Here is a 22,361-nt window from a genome sequence, read left to right as displayed (position 1 = left end):
AGAAGTCACATGGAGAAAACAAAAAGAAGTCAAACACAAAAATAAATGTGTATGTATGCTTTACAGTCCAACAGAAATAGAGAGACTCCTGTGCCAGGACACAAACCACAGCTTTGATTAAGTTGGGCTGCAGTGATTTTCTCACCACTGCTCTGCTCAGTCTCTTCACCGACCGCACATTGACTTCCTGTTGCCCGCTGCTGCTGTGCGCACTTTCCCTCACACTCACCACCGCCTCCTCTTCTTAATCAATACCCATATTAATCATCCAAAATATCTGTGTGACAAACTAATTATTAATCTGCACCGTCAAGTCCAATACAGTGATAATGAATTTAGTGGGAATGCTGTGGACTCCATCCGTTCATTAACTGCTGATGGCTGCTGTAATGACTGCTCAATGTCACCAGGATATTCTCCCACTATTGATGAAGCGGGGAGACGATAGGCGCACACACACACACACACACACACACACACACACACACACACACACACACACACACACACACACACACACACACACACACACACACACACACACACACACACACACACACACACACACACACACACACACACACACACACGTATACATAGATAGCTGGGCATGTTTCCATAGAAGGAGATACAGTTAAAGGTGCAGACAAACAGGTAGAACAAGATAGATATCTGCCTCATCCACTAGAGGGTGTCATCTTTTACTCTCCTCCTTCTTTCTTACTATCATCCTTAACGTCATGACATTTCCTTCCCTTCTCTACTTCTTCCTTTTTTTCCACCTCTCCCCCTTTACTCCCTCTCTTCATATTGATGTGTGAGCTCCTCGCTCCAATAAGCATCTAATCAACAGCAGAGGGGATCAGATCAGATCGCAGGATGATGGATCTGGGAATCATTTACTGGGACTGGCCCACTCTGCTAAACCGCGGGTACGTATCTTCAGGATGATAGCTTGATGAAATGATGAGCTCTCCGTTCCACACCGTGAGTCCACTGCTAAGTAAGAGCTGGAGGAACTTTAGGGTTGGGAATCTAACCCTTCTTTTTGGGCTTTACTACTGATTACTTTTCCTTCCTGTAAATAAGAGACCAATACACTTATGATATTATCTTACAACATGATAGTACTATAATTCATTGATCTTATGTGGGCAGTTCTTTATCTGAATTGTTATAATTTGAAATGTTTGACATGAAAAAGTAAAATGCAATTATGATCAATATTGACGAATGAAAGTACCTATTGATGAAGTCATCTTTTTCTCCATTTGGTCCGTTTTAGATTGATTACAACCTCTGTTATGATCAAATTAGTTGAGGGTGTAATGTAGTGACAACAAAAAAAAGTAATTTCAATACAAAGTATATATGGTATGGTAGAAGATGTTTATTTTGGAGCTGGAAAGATCTAAATCATAATGGTATGTAGGCTTTAGAATACATACAGTAAACTAATGAATACTTCATATAAACCTAATTGTCACTGTTTAGTCTACCTGTAGTCCACTACTTTCCAATGCCAATAAGCAAAGCCTGTCCTAACTAATTCAACTTCAAATGACTTGCAACAGCAATACAAGCAGAAAAGAAAAGCAAAATCCTGTTAAATGTGCAAGCCTTTTCGCGGTAGACAGAACTCAAAACATGCAAAACAAATATATTATTCTTATTGACTGATACATGGACTATTGGAAAATCACATGTCTGCATCCATTTCTTACAGAAATGCTGTCAAGGAACAGGGCCAACGAAAGAAACTTGCTTATAAATATTGCATTTAAAAAAAATCCACCATAATGTTATTAAAGTGCCACTTACATTCAAGTTTGGCTACTTCTGAAATACTAAATTGACACACAGTAAAATGTCTGTTTTGCTGGAAATATTAAGAGTCAACGTCATTCTCTGCTTCACATTCAGCCAAATGCTCGGTGTTTGCACAAAACAATGATGACTCATGTCATGCCTCTCTCTGTGTGTGGGTCACCGTTCAGTGAGTATTTGTGCCCTCCATGTTGTCTGATGCCAGCTCCCCTCTCCTCTCTCAGCGGCCTCTAAATTTGCATACAAATGAACATCTAAACGGGCTCTATGACATAATTGACTTGCAATTAGAACATTTCTTGAGCTGGTCACTTTGCACTGTATGGACCAAGTGCACAGAATGAAGAACCACATACACACAGAAGGAGAGAAAAATGGCTGCTATTTTGCATATTAATGAGAGTCATTAGCTGTCGCTTGGCAATGGCTGACAAGGGGACTTATTTATGCCGTGGCCCTCGATGCCTGACTCGGGGAAAGTGTCCACTTCAGCGACCAGCGCTAATTGTTTCTGAGCATGTTGTCCGGCCGATCATCATCATCATCATGGGAAATTAGGCCCACTTCAACAAGAAGACTTGGCTGACGTTGAGGGTGGCCTATTATGATAACTCTGTGTAAGCTTTTAACTTCTGCTGCTCTACATGAGCCAAGCTTTTAACTTGGACCCATTAAGGGCCTTGTATCTTGCTGTTTCACTCCAAGTAACAACTATTGAATTTCAAAAAGCCAAGAGATGAGCAAGAATAGCAAGTGACCAGACATGCAGGCCATTATGCTAATATTTTGATAAATGGAAGTAGGGGAGTTGTATAAGCTGGATTTGAATGAAAAAGTGTTCCCCTCTGTATTGAAAACAATGAGAAGGCATAGAGATACGTGCAATAATTCAGTATCATATCAGATAAGTGAATGTAGTAACACTATTGGGTGTCACAGGATGCTGAACCTCTATAGCAAAAGTCTCTAAGCCCTCAACATTCAAAAATAATGTTGTGTAGCTGTTGCATGTGGAAATTCTTGACAGATGGCATACGTTTTCTGTACAAACCAACACAGTCTCACTCCCTGATAGTCCAATAGCGACGCTTGGTCAGGGTCCATGGCGTGCAGTTGTGACGCGCCGAGTCTCCTTCAGCTTCATAAACGGACGCAAAGAGCATTCAACTGATTACAATGTATTCCCATCGGCGGCGGTATTTGACGCTCAGGGAAGCACCTTTCAACACAAGGCAATTTAAAGTGCTTTACAAAAATGAAAGACATTAAGAAAAAGGCATTTTAAAACAGTCATTAAAAAGCAACACCATCTACCTGCATTGCAATTACTCTAAACGTGTAATAACGTGCTTTAACCAGTAGGTGGTTTGGGTTAAAAAGCTGTCAAGTTTACAGTGTTAACAAAATAAAATATACTGCTGTTTCCGGTTTAGTTTACGACGGATATATTTTGTTATTGTTTTGATTTTTGTAACACAAAAGCGATTGGAAAAAACCCACAGCAACACAGAAAAGATGGTCTTAACATGACCCAGCGGTCTAGTAGTTAATCAAAAACAATAATATCAAAACAAAATATTACTACTAACTTTATTGTGAAATTAAAACAGAACGGTAAAAGAATAGTTTCCGGTCTATTCTGAGGCCCGATCTCTGTAGATAAATAAAGAACTACGACAGATGTGTAATGTTTAATGCAGCCAAACCATTCATTACAATGCATTCATGTGATGACTTTCAAAGAGTAAAGCAAGCACTGCTGAATAAAGTATGATTTTATCTTTTACGAAACGTTTTTTTTCATATGGAATGCAGTTGGAGGTCAACCAATCACAGAGCTTAAGGACTAATCACGGGGTTTGTCGAGCGAAGCGGAACGATAGCTGAGGATTCTGGGTAGTGTAGTGTCTTCTGCCATCCTAAACTCCGAAAAAATATCTGTTTCTCCGAATCGAAGGGGAAAATACAAAAGCATTGCACACAATTTAAACCAATCAATGTTGTGTAATTAGCAAGGATAATCTGGTGTTTTTGAGTTGATGAGTAGTGCAGATATCACTGTAAAATCAATCGACAGTAAGGAGAATACTTACTTCCGGGTGTAAAATTCTCCGTTATCCAATGGGATTGGACGCTCACATTGCCTTTAACTGCCGCCGACATGGACCGATGCGGTGCTTCCCTGAGCGTCAAATACCGCCGCCGATGGGAATACATTGCAATCAGTTGAAAGCTCTTTGCGTCCGTTTATGAAGCTGAAGGAGACTCGGCGCGTCACAACTGCACGCCAAAGGACCCTGACCACGCGTCGCTATTGGACTATCAGGGAGTGAGACTGTTTTGCACAAACTGAAGATTTGTTTCCATCCATAATTTTTTGAGCACTGAAGTAAACATGACGTATATGTTATGCCATAATGGGCTGTGAGAAATATGTTTTTTGAAAGGATTATGATATACACAGCTGACATTTTGGATCAGGGCTCCAATGATTCAGATCCATCTGATATTTTCAACTGCACGCCAGGTGTCAAAAATAAATTCTCCCTGTAGATTTGTAACTGCTGTATCAGTGTGCAGGGGGAATAAACACAGAGGGAGGGCCTTACTTTTTACTTCTCCAGTGATATTCGGTTCAATTCAATGCATGTTTAACTACAACGTTACTCGGAGGGCACAGAGCTCCACCAAGGCCATGCTCTATCTTGAAATAGTAGTGAAAGTCAATAATATTTTTTGTATCTGCACAGTGATTTGGATCTGCAACAGAATTCAATGATTTCTTTCTGGCCTGTGCTACTTTTCCAATGGATTGAAGGATGGATGGATGGATGGATGGATGGATGGATGGATGGATGGATGGATGGATGAGTTGGGAAATGGATGGATAGATGGATGGATTGTGGTATAGATGGAAGGATGCAGGATAGATGGATTGTTTGATGGATGGATGGATTGCACCATCACTTTGTTCGCTGCTAAATCCAAATGTTCACTTCCAAGAGAAAATACTTTTTACTTCACTTGCTCTGAGCTTATGTATGAGCAATTTGACACTAGAAGGTTGTTTTAGTCATATGCATAAAGGAGGACATTTAATCTGTGTTCTATTTAAATCAGTTCAACACACATACAAGTATTCATGTAAACCCAACTAGTAGCTACATTTGACATTTGAAACCAGACATATTTGCATATTAATTTATTCTGGAATTTTCTATCAACAGATGTAATTTTAAAGACTTTTAAATTGAGAAATGTAATAGTTTTTTGGGGCAAACTGAATCGAACATAAATGATAATGCAAAATAAAGCATATTAATAACATATCTTAAAACATTTATTGAGGTAGCAGTTCATTGTTAATAATCGATGAAATGTCTTAATATTATCTAAAACGGTAAACCAACTTTTCCAACAACTATGAGGATTTGTACTTTTGCTCTATTTTATAATAGTGTAAAATGTAATATCTTTGGGCAGTTTGTGTTTATTTTGGGATTACGTTGTTACTGAGTTGATTACCCTGTTGAATTTTTAAAAAAGTATCTATCGGTTAAACAATAAAACAATTTAAAAACAACCTGGTAAAATGTATTGATATTTTTTCCCCATTTTTGAATAGATAATTTAATTACTTAAAAATGACTGATTTGCTGATTGCTGATTATTCAATGAGAGATGATCATCATTTGCAGCCCTATAGCTGAGACACATTTGTTTCCCAGACACACACACATAACATAAACAAGCATTCTTCCTGTAGCTCTAATTATACTGTGTACATGTGCTCATCCGTGTCTTATTATTTGTCTATCCCTTTAGCATGTATTCTCAGGCTTCTTTACTGAAAGGTCTCTCTTTCTTTCTCTCCCTCTCTCTCAGCTGGAGTGCCTGGCAAGCGGCTCTGCAGCGATCTAGAGATGAGGAGTGTGACAACAAAGAGGTGGAGGACAAGGAAGTATTAGAGCACACACTCACACACACACACACAGCAGCGTGCGGTAGTTATGGTCTCGACAGCTTTAGCACCCCCATATTGTAAACAGGGGGGTGGTGACCGCCTCCCTGTGCTTGTTAACATCATCTCCGTCATTCAGCAGACGCGCCACTGTCAGCACCTCGCTGTGCCCCGACACAATCAACATTAACCATGACACACACACACTTGCAAAATACATCGGCTACATTCACTCAAAACTTTACACATACACCACACACACACTGAAGAATTTGTACGCAAATCTTGACATACATTTACACACACACATGCTTAGATTTATACACAAATATAGTTACTGTACATAGTGTATGTATGGACAGGCAGACACATTTAACCTCTGCCTACTGCACACACACACACACCCACACACACACACACCCTGGCAGCGCCCCATGCAATCAGCATTATCCGTGTGAGCTCCTTAATGGGCACCTCGTAAAACAGGCGACAGCTATGCTACCAAGAACAGCCACAGGAGAGACAAACTACCTGTATAACACACACACACACACACACACACACACACACACACACACACACACACACACACACACACACACACACACACACACACTCACACACACAAACCCAACAAAGATACACAGGGACGAACAGTATCATCCATGAAAACTGAGTTTGCACAAGAGCAAGTATGACATTGATATCTAGTAGTACAGTAGTCTTTCTTCGTTTTCTTCTTAACACACTAGAGTATGTTTCTTTATTGCAAGTTAATTTGACAGGCTGACATTTGGAGGTTTTTGAAACATACTGTTTGCGTCTTTACTGTTATAGTTATAGGGGTTATTATGTTGTATTATAGTTTATCATCAAAGTTTGTCCTTTATTTATATCTGTAATAATTGGGCAAGTTACCTGAGAATTCTATGGAAGCCTGTTTGCGCCACAGGAAAAAAAAATCAAAAATCCTGTAAGTCAATATATTGACTTAGCTATCTCAATATATTGACTTAGCTATCTCAATATATTGACTTACTATCTCAATATATTGACTTAGCTATCTCATTATAGAGTTATATATTTTTTTTTTATTGAAACAAGTATGTCAAATACAGAATAAGGCACATAGACATCAATGTTCATCATATAAGCGGTACAACTTTATATTAAAGTACACAAATTAACCATCAACTAGTTGTTCATTAACATGCATATTAGCAGTATATTGGCTCTTTATTAGTCATTATAAAACACTTATTAATGCCTTATTCTACATGACCATATTCTACAAGTAATAGGCCATTAGTTAAGAGATTTCCTCAATAACCCTCTAATTAGTCCTTATTTATTGCAAGTAAGGAAGTTGTTGTACATGAGCTTTGGTCTTAATATGCTCTCCTCAATATGTCTAAATAACTCAAAATTAGGTATTTCTATCTAAGAATATGATCCCTATTTTAAAGTGAAGTCTTGTTCATAACCAATAAGCTAGTAGTTTGACTCTAATTGACCTGAACAGGTTCCCTATTCTAAAGTTGCCTCCTCTTCACACTTTGTAAATACATTATAGCACACAACTACTGAAATTAACCTCAACAGTCCATGAACAAAGTAGGCTCACGTTGAAATATCTGTTTTATTAATGAACCACTAAAGAGAGGTTCAGACACATGTACCAAAACATGTCAAGTTTCTCCAAGGCTGAGAACATAATATACAGCCTGTACTTTTTAATAAAACTGATGTTTAACAGAGTTTATGTATTTGTGATCATACTGTGTGACCAGATTACTTGTAGAATATGGTCATGTAGAATAAGGCATTAATAAGTGTTTTATAATGACTAATAAAGAGCCAATATACTGCTAATATGCATGTTAATTAACAACTAGCTGATGGTGAATTTGTGTACCGCTTATATGATGAACATTGATGTCTATGTGCCTTATTCTGTATTTGACATAATTGTTTCAATAAAAAAATATATATATAACTCAATATATTGAGATAGCTAAGTCAATATATTGAGATAGTAAGTCAATATATTGAGATAGCTAAGTCAATATATTGAGATAGCTAAGTCAATATATTGAGATAGCTAAGTCGATATATTGAGATAGCTAAGTCAATTTATTGAGATAGTAAGTCAATATATTGAGATAGCTAAGTCAATTTATTGAGATAGTAAGTCAATATATTGAGATAGCTAAGTCAATATATTGACTTACAGGATTTTTTTTTTCCTGTGGCGCAAACAGGCTTTCATATTATTCTGTATTTGACATAATTGTTCAATAAAAAAAAAAAGATATAACTCAATATAATGAGATAGCTAAGTCAATATATTGAGATAGCTAAGTGAATATATTGAGATAGTAAGTCAATATATTGAGATAGCTAAGTGAATATATTGAGATAGTAAATCAATATATTGAGATAGCTAAGTGAATATATTGAGATAGTAAGTCAATATATTGAGATAGCTAAGTCAATATATTGAGATAGTAAATCAATATATTGACTTACAGGATTTTTTTTTCTTTTCCTGTGGCGCAAACAGGCTTCCATAGAATTGTCATCAATTAAAGGCAGGGTAGGTAAGTTTGAGAAACCGGCTCGAGATCGCTAGAATTTGAAAATACACAACCGGAGAAAATCTGCCACTTCCTTACAGAGCCCCTCCTCCAACACACACGAACGCGCACATGACCAATGAGGGCACGAGATAAGTTTGTGCACAGATGGAAGGCTGACAGGCAGGTAGGCCATCCAGTTATTTTAGCCGGGCCGGCTAAAATGATTGGTCGTACTTTTTACAGCGCTACGGCTTCCACAGATGACATTTTTTTATGGATTTTTTGTCAAAGCACTTAATTTATTCATTGCTATCGGGATGTTAAGAGCATTCCATGGAATATAACAAAAAGTGTATCTCGAGCCGGTTTCTCAAACTTACCTACCCTACCTTTAACTAATTCATTTGGGGAAAAAATTACATTTGTTTAATTATCAGTGTTCACAATGTTCCGTGGCATTCACATAAAGACAATTTCCAAATGAAAATAAGACAAAAAAGGAGAGAAAATCAACACACACATACCCCAAACGGATTTGCACTTCAATGCTCAGTGGAGTTTAAAATGCTATAAGTTAAAGCACCTGGTGTGTCAGTGTGCGTGCTTGTACTTGTACAAAAGTGAGGACCAAAACAAGTTTTAACAGAGAGAGGACACTTTTGAAAAGTGAGGAAATTGTTTCTGATGTGTGTGGGTGTGTGTGTGTATGAGTGTTTGTGGTCACAGGGACATAAAAAGGGAGCAAGCCACCCATGTCAGATATGCTGCCCTTTCTGCTAACAGCTCCAGAGGCCACAGAGGCTAACTGCCGTCGCTGCCCCCACCTCCGCCGCCCACCCACACACACACCGAGACACAGACATTATCTACACCCTTCTCACATGCACACTCACGCACTCTCACAAACTCAGGCATGCACAGGGCTACTGCGTGCACACACAGCCGCGGTCATTCCGAACATCTCCAGCCAGCTAGCGGCGACGTTCCCGCCACAACTGCCAGTGCATTTGACCTTTCCTGTCCGGGCCTAATCGGATTGTGTCCCTCTTTATGAAATCAGACGCTAAAGGTCAGCAGGCTGTTTAACATGGGATGGAGGCCCAGAGCTATGGAATTTGCCTTGGCAGTAAATTACCTTTATTATGTTTGGTCCGTGTGATTCTATACCCTCCCAAAGGCCGCGGGGCTCTGGACATGGTGATACATGGAGATGGGCTACAAGCTAGGTTTGATTCAGAAGCAAGAAGGTCTTTAATGTGGAGAAAGGAAAACTGGGGGTGTTGCATGATGTTACACTCATACAGTGTACCTGCGACCCAGTGATCTTTTTTTCACCTCTTGCTTTGTGTTGCGTCTTTCATTCTCTCAATTGCCTTTGAATAGAATGTCATTGTCATTTGATTGAAGCAACACCTGACAGAGAAGACTATTAGTCTAGAAGAGAATCATAGCAATACCGGTGCAAGTATTACAGAAAACACATATCTGTTACTGTTGCATTTCAGGGTTAAACTTTATTCTACCAAAAAGGAACATTTGGGTACACAAAAGTATCCCAAAGTAGTAGTCAAAATATAGAAATATGCAATCCCCCATAATGTATTTTTAGGACACTTTCACAAGCCAGGATTGTGTGAATTGAAATCAAATGATGGTGCTGTTCATCCGATGGTAAGTCTAGTTCAGTTTTTATAAACAGAACCAAAACTGTGTTGCCTGATCGTAGCACTTCTTTTAATTTTGAAATAGTGGATGAAAAACAAACCAGATTCTTAACCAGAGGCCTTCTTTCTGAACACTTGTCACTGTCTTTTTTATTTGGTCAGCTTTATTTTGTGAACAGTGAAACCCAATTAGACAATGGCTTGTGAATGCTCCTCAGTGATCAAGCATTAAAGGATTAATAGGCAAATTATTGACTGATAATAAATGTACAAGTTACAACTTATAAACCATCCATAAGGTACACCTGATGATGATTTTTAGCACAATGAATTTGTTCCAAAATCAAAACCTCCCGCTGCTCATAAACAAATATATGTGATATTTATTTCCTATCTTTCTGCAATAGAGGACAAGAAACTGCATTTGAGTTATGCTATAATATTATGGCTTAAACCATAAAGATATGAAATGCTTGCTGATGTCCCACGTTTACTTTGACATGTGCATTTGTACTTGTATTATGTGCATGTAAGAAAGAGACACAGGGAGAGATCAGGGACAGGTGATGAAGATGAAGACGCAGACAGACAGAAGGACCTGAGATGAAGAAAACACATCATCCCGGATACTGGACGCTCTCTATTTCGGGGGCAGATCTCTTTCTCTTTCACACACACACACATACTATCTTTGATACGTCGTGCTGTCCATTTGAGGAATGTTCCCGTCAACCAGGAAGTCCTCGTCTGGTTGTCATGTAAACCTTTGATCCATCACGCAAGCCACTTCCTGATCCCTCACCCCTTCATACCCGCTCATCATCACTCACATGACACCACACTGTTTCTGTTTCTGTGTGTTTGCTTGCTACTGAATACATGTTTGTGTCACTATCGGACAGAAAGGCCGCTGTATTCAGGTCGACATCAGTTGTGCTCCTGGCTACTAACAGAATGATGATGGAGATGAAACTGATATGTCCAGACAACAAAAAGAAAGCGACTTCAAGGCCTTTCACGCACCGTGAGTATCATCAAAGAGGGCACATGGGGATGAGCGTTACTAAAGACGACAGTTATACGGAAAATCATTACACTCATGTTCAAAGCTCATTTAATTGTGGCTGTAAAAGCTACATTCTTTTCTATTTTATAAATTGGAAAATACCTTTTATATCATTTATTTTAAGTGTCACGTCCAAACATTCAATTCACCCTTCAACATGGATCAAAAACAAAGACTTCTGTATCTATAAAAGAAAGAATGAAAGGAAGAAGGAAGGCAAGCCGTGGATCTAATAGAATCTTAACTCATCTCTCACTAAAAGCCTCCTCCAGAAACAATTACAGATAAAAAATGAACATTGCCTATTTCAAACCGAACCTGCGCACATTCATAACCCCCTAAACCAATTGTAAAGATGGCCCCTTCCCTGGATGAGCTGCAAATGTTTTCAGACTAATACCATTTCCCTCATCAATCGGCTGCTAATGACTGCAAGGTTTCAGAGTTGATGTGAGGGAAGGGTCGGTGGCTCATAACTTTGTCTGGAGAACATTGTGTGCAAACTCTGGGGAGTGATGCTTTACAGTAAAGGTCAAATCCACACAGCTAACGTATGTGATTCCTATGATCCCGGACTCTTTCATCAATATCGACTAACTTTCTATATGAGCTTGTGAACGGAGAGCCATGGTTAACATTTGGGACGCAATCGAGGGATGAGGACATTGACCATAAATTGTAGCAGACTTGGTGAACTTCTGGGCTGTGTTTACTTTTATGTTTCAATGAGAACATGTAGGATGCATCTGCTTTCATTCAAATGTGCTCCTTAAAGGGGACATACTGTCTTATGTTCATTTTTAGGTTTGTACTGTATTTGTATTTTGAGCCTCTTCTATGATATGTCTCCATGCTTTAATGTTCAAAAAGTGCTTTATTCTTCTCATACTGCCTGTGTTGCAGCACCTCTTTTCACCCTCTGTCTGAAACCAGAGCCCAGACTGCTCTGATTGGTTAGCTGGCCGGCTCTGTTGTGATTGGTCAACCGCTTAGAGATGTATCGGAAATGTGACCCACCACTTAGAATTTAACGAACACTGTGGTGGAGTACAATCGAGGAGTTTTAGGAAGAGAGAGAGAAACCCCCTCTGGAGGACACTTTGGGATTTAACCCTTTGAAAACCATTTACATGCACACAAACCTATTAAACACAACAGGAAAGCAAAAACCCCAAAAGCACAACAGGGCCCCTTTAAGCAAACATTCTGACATATTGAAGCAATAATTGGGTTACAAAGACATGACGTAGATGTGTTATGTAGAGTTCTTCAACGGTACAAAAACCCAAACCTTGAGACTATATAAAACTGCCCTTCAATCTGTTAAGCCCCCACCCCCGGGGGCTCCCGCAACATCTTGCAAGAAACAGCGTCTGAGGGCTTCTTAACATTGAACAAACTATGAATGTGTCATACCTACTTAACGGGAAGAAACTCAGCTAACTAACGATATAAACAATTTTTACCGAAACTAAACACAAGTCTAACGCCGAGCCTCTGAATTAGCACTAAGCGAAAGAGTGCTAACGCACTTAGCACATAACTCACGGTAGAAATATGTTATACTTCATCGGATCTGCACAAAGACAGAGAATCAGTTTTGTATATCTGAGACCTATAATATATTGATGAAAAACAGTATAATAGGGGACCTTTAAGGCCTTGCATTGACCTAAACGAATAATGGGTTGTCCTCTTTCATATGAGTTGAACAGAGCAACACTGGGAGTTGTAACAGGTCTCCAAACTCCACACACAAACATGATTAAGTTGCATTCTTATAGAACAATACAAGTATAATGGAGATGGTAAACAAGTAATGCAGAGACACCTGCACAGCTAGACCAGTAATGAAAGCTTTGAGGATGAAGAAGTTTGGCAAAACTCAACAAAATGCTCATTACCCTAAGTCATAAGACAATAATACTCAAACTTGCATGATAAAAAAGCTAATTTACACATTAAACACTCTACACTTGTTAAGCCCAGACTCTGTTATCATTACAAAGTCCACCACTTAAGCCTACAACATAAATACAAGGCTGCGGCGGGCTGTACAGTAAAAACACTTGAGAGTGCACATGCCTTCCATCAAAAATTATCTTGAGTAGCTTTGATAATTATACGATGGTGTAAAATATTTAACAGCGAGTGGAGGGAGAGCTGTTTAGTGCAGTGCGGACGAACATCAACTTCATCGGGAACAATAACAATTACAAACTGCTTACTGCGCTCCCGGCCACAGTGCATCTCACTGCGTTTCACTTATTCCACTTTGGCTGTCGGTTCTCTTTCTGCACCTTTCTATTTGCATCCCTCTCCGCAGTGAAGGGAGGGAGGGGAAGGAGATGATTTAAGGTAATGAGAGGAGTAAAACATCATTAGTGCAAATTAACTTTTGTCAGCTGAGGTGATCTTGGTGGGGGTGCTTCTGTCACCGGCGGCAGCTCAGATAATGGCAATTTATGCATTAACGTGTGTTACAGTGTGTGTGTTTCGCTTCCTGTGTGTACGTGCACGTGAGATGATGGCCACCGAGAAGGCTTTCAGTCTTAAAGGGCAATTCCAGTCTTTTCGAAAGACCTTTCTCGAAACCATACATTTTTTCAAGCTAGCTAATCTGAATAATATAGTTGTTTTACAAAAGTGAGAAAACATATTCATAGGGCAAATAGCCAACAACTCATACAAATTGTTGTTTTTATGTTGAAATGAGGACCTAAACATCTTCCTGATATAAGTTTGAAACATATGACAATATACCGGATACTTGAATTGTCTGTTTAACAGCAAAAACCTATTTCCGATGTTAATTTTTGTTTTATTTGTGTATTCTGTAATTGGGAAGCGTTACAGGTGCATGTTGTTCTCTATTGTCGCCTCTTTCTCCCTCCCTCTCTCCATCTTTCTGTCTTCCCAGCTCTGGCAGCAGAGGGAGGCATGGTCATGTTTAATGCATGTGGTTTGTGTTGCACTCAGCGCTGGAGAATGGGCTCCAGTCCATTAATTAGTAACAAACGGTCGTTGGAAACAAGACAGGCCCAGCACAGGTCAACCAGCTCCAAGGTCTGGAGTGATGTGGACACTGATGTCTGCCCTGGGCCATCTACAGTCTGCAGCTGGGCTCCACAACGCCTATTTAGTCACAATGTGTACAACACTGGGCACAGTCTGCCCTCAATTACTTATTGGGGATGCCAATACAGATGTCTGCTTGTGAATGCAAACACCTACATGGAGTGGATGGCTCAAGAAGAAAAGGTCATAATTATTGGCTCAGTCAAACTCTGATGGACGTTAAGAGTTTTAGCAAACATGTATTTATAATATCTATAAAACATTCAAATGAGATGGGATGTAACGGTTGCTGGGCAGACACATGTAGTAAAACAAATAATATTGGGGTTTCCTTCCTTTGACATTGCAGCCTGTGCAACCGATGTTGTTTTGATGTCCACACTTCTTTACATACCGAAGTCAAAATCATACAACATTTTCAAGTTTTCTATAAACTCAAACTACATTTTTGATTCTATTTACAGTCTGCATTTTTTCATTTTGTTTACATTGAGCAATTACTTCTTAAATGTTTTTTCCCTATTGGTAGATCCTTTTGCGTGCTTGATTCAAATCGCCATCTAAGTACAAGAAATTCACAGGAAGCAATGTGTGAAATTTGCAAAATGTTATCTTATTTGAAGCATTTGGGCCTCTGTTTTCACTACTTACTGTAAGGAGTGTTTGCTCTAGTATTAACCACACTTGCTGTTACCTCGGTAACCATTGATATCACCACATAAACACGACAGGAATGTAAATACAAGAGGCTGTGCTTGACGTATTCAGGATTATTTTAACTGCTTATATTTAGTTAGCATCCAAATGTTAAGGAATTTCCAATTTGATGATCACGTCACATGTGCCCTGATTAACTGTTTTGTTGTATTTTGAGTCCTGCATTTATAGAACTCTGCGCCAAGGATATCAGTCAATTAACCAGTGGAATACATTATTTTTTTAATTATCACCACCCGAGGAAAGCACAGAGAGAAGAAAGGGAACGAGGAAAAAGGGGGAGAAACGGAGATAAAAAATCTTGTATGTTAATCAAGCCATGATGAATTGTCCGTGTTCATACAAACACGGCCCCTTCATGAGTCCCCTGTGCATTCCTATCACACACACATGCACACACACCAACAGCACAACAGAGTGGGTGGAGAGGAGAGAATTAATTCTATGAAGTGAGCTGGCAAGGAGACACTGTATGTAGATAAGTGGTGGGTGTGTGAACGATGTGTATGTGTGTGTGTTTGAGTGTGTGAGAAAGTATGGGATTAACTGACCATATAATGTGCATGTGTGAGTATGCCTGTGTGTGTGTGTGCAGAATGCCAAGCAGAAGTGTGAGTTCATACAATACACTTATAGCAAGGTGTTACCGTGTGTGTGTCGGACATAAGTAGTGTGCTATTGTCATCCTGGTCGCGGTGGCAATGACATATCTTAATCTGCTTAGTTAGCGGCCAGGGGTCTTTAGCTAACGGATTATCAGCCAGATTTGAGTAATAGACTCCTCATTTAGCTTTAATGCGTTTTGCATAGAGAGCAACCTCCCCTCATCACTCTTAAAGATGAATCGGCTTCCCGGCTACAAGATAAAGGAAAAAAAAAACTTCTTAAGATATTAGTCTGCCAGCAACTGCATAAATCATAACATTTTGCTAATGGAGGCAAAGTTAAATCACTAGCACAGTCTTCTGTAGTGTACAGACACTACACTATGCACTGGGGTAAGCAAACATGGACACACAGGTTGTAGGATTTCAAATTAGTACTATTTTTCTCAAATTTAACTCATTACATGGCTTACTTTACTTACTCCTAATCGCAGTTCTAGCTATCATCCTTCCCCCTTTCCATGGCTTGTGAGCCCTAAAAGGAAGAGTTTGACAATTACCGAAATAAACCTTTTCACTTTCTTAAAAAGAGTTGGATGAGAAGATATATACCACTCTCTTATCTGTATTCAAAATATGAGGCTGGAGCTAGCAGGCACAATTGGAGCTAGTTTAATTGAACATAAACACTGGAAAATGGCTAGCTTGGTTCCATCTAAAAGGTAAATCAATCTACAGACAAATACCTGTTAAGCTGACTTTTGAATATGTAATATTTTGGTTCATTTGATTTGTATGAAAAATGGAAACTGAAAATTGACGCTAATGTTTTTTATGGGGAGTTACCTGCATTCTTGGCCAAACCATGCTAGCTTTCTTCTAACCACATTTATTTCATCCCCTTGTGTTATGTCAATTTTTTTAGAGGCCAGAATATTTGATGAAGTAATTATTTCCCAAATAAAAATAAGTAATGTATTGTCCTGTAAAGTAACAATTGCCTTTTCTTTACAAGAGCTTGTGGTGTTGGATTTTAGACCTCCTGCATAATCATGTCAAATTATTAGAATAGAGACAGACTGAACTCTATGCCAAGGTGGAATGTGTGTGTGTGTGACACTGTTTTACCTTTAGACACACCTCATTAGATTCTTCCCCCATACCAATGTGTGTTTATTGCAAACAAGTGAATGATGCATGCACAAAATCCAAGTGTCTCTCTCTCTCTCTTATACACACACAAACACACTCACACACAAACACACTCACACACAAACAAACACTCGTACACACACAAACAAACACAGACAAAGCAGCCCAAGGCCTACCACCACCATCATACACGCATCTTGGCCTGTCTGTGTGACACACACAGTTTGTTTGGTAGTTTTAATTTGACAGGGCTCTGAATAGAGCTTCTGAAATGCACACACACACACACACACACACACACACTTCCCCAGACCTACACACACACACCTTTAATTTGACAGCGCTCTAACAAGAGCCTGCTGCTTGTCAAATGTTCTCCAGTGGCAGCAGGGATCCGCAGAGCCGAGGGGGTTCTGTTCAAGGACATCTGTGAAGAAACACACACACACTCTCCTCCACTCACACACTCGCTTTGAATAGGCTGAGAGAGGCATCCTGCTGCACCACACGATGGGAGAGAGGCTGCACACATGCTGAGGGGTTTCTACACTGCTGTTCCTCTCACTCTCCATCTTCCTCTCCCTCTATGTAGCTCTGTCTTCCTCCCTCCCTTTATCTAACATTCCATCGCCTTTTTTTCTGCCTCTTTTGGTCTTAAGTAGAGGGCTGAAATGCTGAGATAGACCAGGGGAGATTTTGATGACGGCTCCCTGTCTAGTCCAGCAAGCCGATTCCCTTCTCACACACACACACAGACACACGCATCAATTTCCTCTTCATTCTTCAATCCAAAACACCAGGAGACCTTTTAAAGTTACTCAAAGGCGGACGGGACTTTGGTCCTGATCCTCTGGGTTTCATCCCATTGACGCATTAGTTCCTCTTTGTGTGAGCACTTGTGTGTGTGGGGGCTCCCATGCCGTCTCGGACTCGGCTTCCACCAGACACTTTGCTCATTAGAGGGAAGAGAGGGCGACTTGAGTGACTTCTTATCGGCTCCCCGCTCAACTTGATCACAAGGCCCGTCCCGTGGAGCCGGAGAGAAAGTCGAGGTTCACGTGTATCGCCTGGAAATAATACAGCGTGACACACCCGGATGTGTGTGTGTGTGTGTGTGTGTGTGTGTGTGTGTATATATATATATATATATATATATATATATATATATATATATATATATATATATATATATATGTGTGTGTGTGTGTGTGTGTGTGTGTGTGTGTGTGTGTGTGTGTGTGTGTGTGTGTGTGTGACAATGGGAGGACTATAAAGGTTACAGGAGTGAAAAAGCAGATTGTCTGGCTATGAAATCTAGCAAATGAATACAAATTTTAACTTAAAAAAAACGTTTTCCCATTACCATACATTCTTGAAGAGGTTTCGCAAACAAGCGTGTAAAGGGCAAACAAAAACATCCTCATCATTGGCCATAAAATCACAGTATGTCAGACTTAAAATCAAAATGTCAAACATTATACAAAATCACTTCAAATCACCGGAGAAAGAGGCACGGAGTTTTGCCATTAGATCCTATCTGTGACTGTGTGCGCCTGTCAGATAAAATACTGCACTTCTCCATGCAATGGTCTAGAAAGGGGGTTCACAAGGAAGCATCCAAAATGTCAACATGTACATAAATACAAAAAAAAAGAATGTTTCGAGCAAGAGTGACATTAAACAGAGAGGAAATGGTTGCGGAGTATAATCGCATCTCTGAAAGAAAGAAAGTTCATGTTTGGGCGTTGCATGATAGCCAGAGATCCAAAATGCAGACAGGAAACATTGGCACGATTTTAAGTTTTTTTGATTGTCTTTCCTGATAAAACTGGCACTGGCTGAAGACTCTCGCAGGTCTTGCGATGATGAAAAGCCACCGGGATTATTTGAATCCTGTAAATCACGGCTAAAAGTCAATGTGTAAAGCCAAGGTCTATGAAACTATCAGTGTGGAATAGAGAACATAGACGATATGTTACCGCATTGCCAAGTGCCACCACTTAATACCATTAATCTTGGTGCCCCCCCCCCCCCCCCATCTCTCTCACTCCGTCTCTGCGTTGGAGTGCTTGGCGTCCTCTAAAAGTATGGATCTTGACCGCAGCCGTTTTCCGCAGAAGAGGGAAAGGCTAAAGAGAAAGCGCTGACCCCTCTTCGCCGCAATTCTCCCCTCATCAACTTGTGAGACTTCATTAACTTCCATGGGGTAATTTCTTCTCTCAGTGCGTTTCTGAGAGAAGGGGGGGGGGGGGGGGGGGGGGGTTATGACGTTTCCTTCCCATCCATTGATCCTCGAGCTATTCTCCTTTCTTTCCTCAGTTTCCCATCCTTAACAGAAGAGATTCCTTCTCACGTTTAACTTTGATACAATGCTTCATTATCTCGTGTATGTATCCAAGGAAATGTGAGGACAAATCCATAAAAAGAGAAAGTAGGATTTTAGGGAAGTACTGTTGCTAATCACATTAATAACCCCATCATTGGGAATATGAATATATTATTTCTTGCTACAGAAAAACAGCACTAAAATCTTTACTTACTCTTATTTCAAAGCAGCGCAATCCTGCACAGGAGCAGCGTTTTAAGATTCACAGCCTTCATCCCTCAGGAGCCCGGAATAAAACACCCACTGCTAATCGTAGTGATGCTCAGTTCAGGCCTCAGTGACATGTTGCATGATGGGAACTGTGAGTCAATGCTGCCCTCTTCAGGAATATCAATGTCACTGCATTGTTAAAATGTCATTCAGATATCTGTATTTGCCTCCGAGTGTGTCAGGTGGCTACTGTGTTTATAGATTTGATTAATCACTGTAGGCGGGCCTATGTGTAATACGATAGTGTCTTGGATATGGGTTAGTTGGCTAAATTGCATGGATATTTTATTGTAGATTATACTTATTCGTGCAATGTAGGTCTTTTGAGATGTTTAACCCTCCTATTGTCTTCGTTCCCCCCCCCTTTTGGTGTTCGCGGTCAAATTTGACCGGTCCTGTTTTAACTGCTATTACATTAACACACCATTAATCATCACCAAATTTCATTTAACACCCTTTCAAACTGTAAATATTGTATCAGACCACTGGCATACATGAAAAACTGCAGTAAATATACAAAGAACAGACACTGAACATGTATTGCGTGTGCCAGGTGTGATCCATGTGGGGGGATGGGCACATAAGAGCGGGAAATGTGTCAAATTGTTCTGTGTGTTTGTGTGCCAGCCAGGTGTGATTCACATGGGGGGATTGGGCACATAAGGGGGGGGATACACACATCTAGAGTATGTGTGTGTGTGTGTGTGGGTGTGGGTGTTTGTGTGTGTGTTTTATCTAATCCGGATGGTTACTAATTCCTTTTCTTTATGGCGGTCATTTTTGACCGGGAACACCATGGGTGTTACAAAGTTTACTAAATCATCCAAAATTCAATGAAAGTGGTGATCAGCAATTTTATATGTTCAAATGTCTACTGTGTCATAAAGCCTTAATGCAATCGAATCTAAAACAAAAAAGTTATGATTGATTAAAGTAGTAAATCGGTCAGATTTGACCCGAAGACAACAGGAGGGTTAAATAAGATAAATCGGCAATATCACTGTGTAGAAAAAGTATGTTACAAGCAAGGCATATACTAAAGTAAAAGTATAAAGTTACAATTGATGCTTTAATGTGTTTTTTTTACATTATTTGACTTGCATTCATCAGGCGGACACAAACAAGGCTCCAAATAAAATATGTTGCTCTATAACTGTTGGCTTTACAAATAAGCCATATGTCCCCAATTGTCAAAGAAGATATATTCTGTTGTTAAGTGGTGTAGTTATTTTTCATTCATATGTTGTTGTCCTTTACAAAGTTTTTGATATTGTTTGGATAGTTTTTTCATTGTAGTATGTATCTGGTATTTTTGCCACAAAAGTAAAGTGTCTGTGATCTGATATGTTTTTCTTAATCCCAAGACATGTTATCTCCAATTTTGCCAACTCATTCCCTGACAAGTTTCCAAAGATAACAGCTTTTATGCAGAACTTTTTAAGTGAACAAGGCCACTACTGAGGCCTTGCTCCGTCATTGAGCAGCCGGTCTCATATGCACTCCAGTAAGCGATGTTCATCTGTCTGTGCCGATATGTAAACTTTCCTCTTTCTCCCTTTCCTCCGAGCAGCTCTACATGATACATGAAGTGCCAGGACCAGGCCTGGCGCAGAGACAAATGCCAACCACTCGCTCTTCCAAATGTCAAATCTGACATGTCGTAGACATTCAATAACCATCCCTGCTGGTCCGATTCAGAGCAGCGCTCTTCAAACAGTCCCTGATGTCTCATGACGAGTGGAGGGGAAATGGCTGCATTTGATCTGCTTCTGGGTATGAGGTCATAAAAACACCTCGTCTTGGACGTGGTGCCTTTAGTGAGCCCTCGAGTGATCACGTGCACAAAGTGATTCCTTCTGGTCATCAGCAAAAGGAACACAGTCAAGAGTTCAACTTATAAAACAGCCCTCATAACCAATAGCAGAAAGTGGTGGCATACACTTTCATCACTTAAGATTTAAGAGATGTTTAAGGGCTTAGTTAGACTATAGCTGTGTGATAAATAATACAAATAAAATGCAAAAATTAAAGCTTGCGTATACAAACATATGTTCGTAAACAAGCAAATGACAGAGCTGGAACTCTGCAAGGCAAACGGTGCATTCATTATCTTCTAGCACGGCCCCCATCTCGAATTGGGAAACCATACTTCTGTCTAAGACAAGTCGTGGGCTTTAAGTCGTAGTGAACAACAACATAGATTAAAAAAAAATTAGAGAGAATTTGACACGTTTCCAATTTGTTGTTTATGACATCGGGAACTAGTTTTCCGAATCATTCAAAAACAAACTTCCAATCTCTAATGTTAAATTGAGTGAAACATAACACATAGTATATATCCACCCTTCCGATAACCACCAAGTTTTGTAAAACTTGAGCCAGTATTTTTTCGTAATCGTGTTGACAGAGACAAAACGAAATGAAACAAAAGTAAACTCCTTGATGGAGGTGTCAACATTTCAAATGATATCATTGAGCATTAAAAATACTGACTTTGAACATTAGGTATATTAAATATGTCTGTTAACAAAGACAGAATAACGCAGTGAGATGACAGATGGCATCATTATTTAAACTGGTTGCTGTAGCAATCATTTAGGGAGCCATCTTTTATCAATATGTTATAGATTCCCTATCAGCAGACTGACTAACTGACCTTTTATTTAGAGGCCGAGATGCTTTTTAAAATAACATTTTAATCTCATTTTGGAACAATTTCTCACCCACAACCCTAATGACAAGCACACCCCTTTACTAAATTAAGTAAAAGTTTAAGAAAAATCGACTAACATGGATGAGCAAAGGTTTAACAAACTAACTCTTATCAGGAATGTTTGTTTTACTGTCATTGACACCACATCTGTAAACCCAGACTATGTTCAGTGGTGATAAACCAGGCAATGATTAGCCAGAGTGCCAACCATTTCTCCCCTCACAATATCCAATATCTAAAAGCAGTACTTTTTATGATCGATCTGGGGGTGTTTTAATTTATACCTACCGCAAATGCATTAACACTCAACATCTTGATTTTCGATGGAATCCATTGAGACTGACGACCTGATTGAAATCATGTGCCAAAAACTGCCAAATACAAAGCATTTGGATTGGAACAA

The sequence above is a fragment of the Trematomus bernacchii genome, unplaced genomic scaffold (genome assembly GCF_902827165.1).
Source record: "Trematomus bernacchii unplaced genomic scaffold, fTreBer1.1, whole genome shotgun sequence".
Lineage (NCBI taxonomy): Eukaryota > Metazoa > Chordata > Actinopteri > Perciformes > Nototheniidae > Trematomus > Trematomus bernacchii.
This window is presented reverse-complemented; position numbering follows the sequence as displayed.